The sequence below is a fragment of the Arachis stenosperma genome, chromosome 4 (genome assembly GCF_014773155.1).
Source record: "Arachis stenosperma cultivar V10309 chromosome 4, arast.V10309.gnm1.PFL2, whole genome shotgun sequence".
Taxonomy (NCBI): Eukaryota; Viridiplantae; Streptophyta; class Magnoliopsida; order Fabales; family Fabaceae; genus Arachis; species Arachis stenosperma.
Genome location: NC_080380.1, coordinates 38,976,158 through 38,981,710, shown reverse-complemented (window position 1 = coordinate 38,981,710; position 5,553 = coordinate 38,976,158). Strand labels below are relative to the sequence as shown.

Here is a 5,553-nt window from a genome sequence, read left to right as displayed (position 1 = left end):
TAGCCTAGGGTGTACAGAGATGAGTAAATGACATAAAAATCCACTTCCGGGCCCACTTGGTGTGTGCTTGGGCTGAACAATGAAGCAATTTCGTGTAGAGACTCTTCTTGGAGTTAAACGCCAGCTTTTGTGCCAGTTTGGGCGTTTAACTCCCATTTGGGTGCCAGTTCCAGCGTTTAACGCTGGGATTTCTTGAGGTGACTTTGAACGCCGGTTTGGGCCATCAAATCTTGGGCAAAGTATGGACTATCATATATTGCTGGAAAGCCCAGGATGTCTACTTTCCAACGCCGTTGAGAGCGCGCCAATTGGGCTTCTGTAGCTCCAGAAAATCCACTTCGAGTGCAGGGAGGTCAGAATCCAACAGCATCTGCAGTCCTTTTCAGTCTCTGAATCAGATTTTTGCTCAGGTCCCTCAATTTCAGCCAGAAAATACCTGAAATCACAGAAAAACACACAAACTCATAGTAAAGTCCAGAAAAGTGAATTTTAACTAAAAACTAATAAAAATATACTAAGAACTCAACTAAAACTACCAAAAACATACTAAAAACAATGCCAAAAAGCGTACAAATTATCTGCTCATCACAACACCAAACTTAAATTGTTGCTTGTCCCCAAGCAACTGAAAATCAAATAAGATAAAAAGAAGAGAATATACTATAGACTCCAAATTATCAATGAACTAAGCTCCAAATTAGATGAGCGGGACTAGTAGCTTTTTGCCTCCGAACAGTTTTGGCATCTCACTTTATCCTTTGAAATTCAGAATGATTGGCTTCTTTAGGAACTCCGAATCCAGATAGTGTTATTGATTCTCCTAGTTAAGTATGATGATTCTTGAACACAGCTACTTATTGAGTCTTGGCCGTGGCCCAAAGCACTCTGTCTTCCAGTATTACCACCGGATACATACATGCCACAGACACATAATTGGGTGAACCTTTTCAGATTGTGACTCAGCTTTGCTAAAGTCCCCAATTAGAGGTGTCCAGGGTTCTTAAGCACACTCTTATTGCCTTGGATCACAACTTTATTTTTTCTTTTTCTTTCTTTTTCTCTTTCTCCCTTTTTTTCGTTTTTCTCCTTCTTTTTCTCTTTTTTTTTTTGTATTCACTGCTTTTTCTTGCTTCAAGAATCATTTTTATGATTTTTCAGATCCTCAGTAACATGTCTCCTTTTTCATCATTCTTTCAAGAGCCAACAATTTTAACATTCATGAACCACAAATTCAAAAGACATATGCACTGTTTAAGCATACATTCAGAAAACAACAAGTATTGTCACCACATCAAACTAATTAAGCTAGTTTTAAAGATGAATTTGAAATCCTGTACTTCTTGTTCTTTTGTGATAAAAACAGTTTTCATTTAAGAAAGGTGATGGATTCATATTCATGGCTTTAAGGCATAGACACTAAGACACTAATGATCATAAGACACAAACATGGATAAACATAAAGCACTAAAATTCGAAAAACAAGAAAATAAAGAACAAGGAGATTAAAGAACGGGTCCACCTTTAGTGATGGCGGCTTGTTCTTCCTCTTGAAGGTCCTCTGGAGTGCTTGAGCTCCTCAATGTCTCTTCCTTGTCTTTGTTGCTCCTTTCTCATGATTCTTTGATCTTCTCTAATTTCATGGAGGGGGATGGCATGTTCTTGGTGCTCCACCCTTAGTTGTCCCATGTTGGAACTTAATTCTCCTAGGGAGGTGTTCAGTTGCTCCCAATAGTCTTGTGGAGGAAAGTGCATCCCTTGAGATATCTCAGGGATCTCATGATGAGAGGGGTCTCTTGTTTGCTCCATCTTCTTCTTAGTGATGGGCTTGAGGTCATGCCTTCTCAGTTGAACCGGCTTTGGATGCCATAAATGGTTATGGAAAAACAAAAAGCAATGCTTTTACCACACCAAACTTAAAAGGTTTGCTCGTCCTCGAGCAAAAGAAGAAAGAAGAGAGTAGAAGAAGAAGAAATGGAGGAGAGGGAGATGGCTTTGTGGTTAGGCCAAAAGGGGAAGAAGTAGTGGTTTGAATTTGGATGGTGAGGTAAGTGGGGTTTTATGGAGGTGAGTGGTGAAGAGAGAGATGGGATTTGATAGGTGAGGGGTTTGTGGGGATCCTGTGGAGTCCACAGATCCTTAGGTGTCAAGGAAAAGTCATCCCTGCACCAAATGGCATCAAAATCACGTTTTGAGCCAATTCTGGCGTTAAACGCCGGGCTGGTGCCCATTTCTGGCGTTTAACGCCAGGTTCTTGCCCTTTTTCTGGCGTTTAACGCCAGTCTGGTGCCCCTTTTTGGCGTTAAACGCCCAGAATGGTGCCAGACTGGGCGTTAAACGCCCAACTGCTAGCCTCACTGGCGTTTAAACGCCAGTGAGTTCTTCCTCCAGGGTGTGCTGTTTTTCTTCCTGTTTTTCATTCTGTTTTTGCTTTTTCAATGGATTTTGTGACTTCTTATGATCATCAACCTACAAAAAAACATAAAATAACAAAGAGAAATATATAAAATATAATCATTGGGTTGCCTCCCAACAAGCGCTTCTTTAATGTCAGTAGCTTGACAGAGGGCTCTCATGGAGCCTCACAGATACTCAGAGCAATGTTGGAACCTCCCAACACCAAACTTAGAGTTTGAATGTGGGGGCTCTGTTTGTCTCTGATTTGAGGGAAGCTCTTCAAGCTTCTTCTCCATGCTGACAGAGGGATATCCTTGGGCCTTAAACACCAAGGATTCTTCATTCACTTGAATGATCAACTCTCCTCTATCAACATCAATCACAGCCTTTGCTGTGGCTAGGAAGGGTCTGCCAAGGATGATGGATTCATCCATGCACTTCCCAGTCTCTAGGACTATGAAATCAGTAGGGATGTAATGGTCTTCAACTTTTACCAGAACATCCTCTACAAGTCCATGAGCTTGTTTTCTTGAGTTGTCTGCAATCTCTAGTGAGATTTTTGCAGCTTGCACCTCAAAGATCCCTAGCTTCTCCATTACAGAGAGAGGCATGAGGTTCACACTTGACCCTAAGTCACACAGGGCCTTCTTGAAGGTCATGGTGCCTATGGTACAAGGTATGGAAAACTTCCCAGGATCTTGTCTCTTTTGAGGTAATTTCTGCCTAGACAAGTCATCCAGTTTTCCAAATAACTTGTCATTTAACTTCATGATTGCTCCAAGGTATTTAGCAACTTGCTCTTCAGTGACATACTCATCCTCTTCAGAGGAAGAATACTCATCAGAGCTCATGAAAGGCAGAAGTAAGTCCAATGGAATCTCTATGATCTCATTTTGAGCCTCAGATTCCCATGGTTCCTCATTGGGGAACTCATTGGAGGTCAGTGCACGCCCATTGAGGTCTTCCTCAGTGGCGTTCACTTCCTCTCCTTCCTCTCCAAATTCGGCCATGTTGATGGCCTTGCACTCTCCTTTTGGATTTTCTTCTGTATTGCTTGGGAGAGTACTAGGAAAGAGTTCAGTAACTTTCTTGCTCAGCTGTCCCACTTGTGCCTCTAAATTCCTAATGGAGGACCTTGTTTCAGTCATGAAACTTTGAGTGGTTTTGATTAGATCAGAGACCATGGTTGCTAAGTCAGAGGTATTCTGCTTAGAACTCTCTGTCTGTTGCTGAGAAGATGATGGAAAAGGCTTGCCATTGCTAAACCTATTTCTTCCACCATTATTGTTGTTGAAACCTTGTTGAGGTCTCTCTTGATTCTTCCATGTGAAATTTGGGTGATTTCTCCATGAAGAATTATAGGTGTTTCCATAGGGTTCTCCCATGTAATTCACCTCTTCCATTGAAGGGTTCTCAGGATCATAAGCTTCTTCCTCAGATGAAGCTTCCTTAGTACTGCTTGGTGCATTTTGCATTCCAGACAGACTTTGAGAAATCAAATTGACTTGTTGGGTCAATATCTTGTTCTGAGCCAGAATGGCATTCAGAGCATCAATCTCAAGAACTCCTTTCTTCTGACTTGTCCCATTGTTCACAGGATTCCTTTCAGAAGTGTACATGAATTGGTTATTTACAACCATTTCAATGAGCTCTTGAGCTTCTGTAGGCGTCTTCTTCAGATGAAGAGATCCTCCAGCAGAGCTATCCAAAGACATCTTGGATAGTTCAGAGAGACCATCATAGAAAATACCTATGATGCTCCATTCAGAAAGCATGTCAGAGGGACATTTTCTGATTAATTGTTTGTATCTTTCCCAAGCTTCATAGAGGGATTCTCCATCCTTCTGTCTGAAGGTTTGGACTTCCACTCTAAGCTTACTCAATTTTTGAGGTGGAAAGAACTTTGCCAAGAAGGCATTGACTAGCTTTTCCCATGAGTCCAGGCTTTCTTTAGGTTGTGAGTCCAACCATGTCCTAGCTCTGTCTTTTACAACAAAAGGGAATAGCATCAGTCTGTAGACCTCAGGGTCAACCCCATTAGTCTTGACTGTGTCACAGATTTGCAAGAACTCAGCTAAAAACTGATGAGGATCTTCCAATGGAAGTCCATGGAACTTGCAATTCTGTTGCATTAGAGAAACTAATTGAGGCTTAAGCTCAAAGTTGTTTGCTCCAATGGCAGGGATAGAGATGCTTCTCCCATAGAAGTTGGGAGTAGGTGCAGTAAAGTCACCCAGCACCTTCCTTGCATTGTGGGCATTATTGTTGTTTTCGGCTGCCATGTCTTCTTCTTTGAAGAATTCGGTCAGGTCCTCAACAGAGAGTTGTGCCTTAGCTTCTCTTAGCTTCCGCTTCAAGGTCCTTTCAGGTTCAGGGTCAGCTTCAACAAGAATGCCTTTGTCTTTGTTCCTGCTCATATGAAAGAGAAGAGAACAAGAAAATATGGAATCCTCTATGTCACAGTATAGAGATTCCTTAAGGTGTCAGAGGAAGAAAAATGGAAGACAGAGGTAGAAAATTCGAACTTATCAAAGAAGATGGAGTTCGAATTTTGCATTAAGGAATAGTGTTAGTCCATAAATAGAAGGATGTGAGAAGAAGGGAAGTAATTTTCGAAAATTAAGTAAAAGATTTTGAAAACATTTTGAAAAACACTTAATTGATTTTCGAAAATAAGAGTGGAAAAGAAATCAAGTGATTTTTGAAAAAGATTTTGAAATTAGAAATAAAAAAAGATTTGATTGAAAACTATTTTGAAAAAGATGTGGTTAAAAAGATATGATTGGTTTTAAAAAAGTGTGATTGAGAAGATATGATTTGAAAACAATTTTAAAAAGATTTGATTTGAAAACAATTTTAAAAAGATATGATTTTAAAAATTAATGACTTGCCTAACAAGAAAAGATATGATTCAAACATTAAACCTTTCTCAACAGAAAAGGCAACAAACTTGAGATGTTAAATCAAATCATTAATTGTTAGTAAGTATCTTTGAAAAAAGGAAAGAAATTGATTTTGAAAACATTTGATTGAAAAGATATGATTTGAAAAAGATTTGATTTTGAAAAACTTTGAAAACTTGAAAAAAAATTGATTTGAAAAACAAAATCTTCCCCCTTGTGCCATCCTGGCGTTAAACGCCCAGAATGGTGCACATTC

The 5,553-nt window shown here is 39.8% G+C and overlaps 1 non-coding gene across 1 annotated transcript; it reads left to right on the top strand.

The window, feature by feature from the left end:
- Nucleotides 1–4,163: 4,163 nt before the first annotated feature.
- Nucleotides 4,164–4,271, top strand: LOC130977420 (small nucleolar RNA R71). Its single transcript, XR_009085110.1, has one exon. It is a non-coding gene; the product is annotated as a small nucleolar RNA R71 (small nucleolar RNA).
- The last annotated feature ends 1,282 nt before the right edge of the window (nucleotides 4,272–5,553 follow it).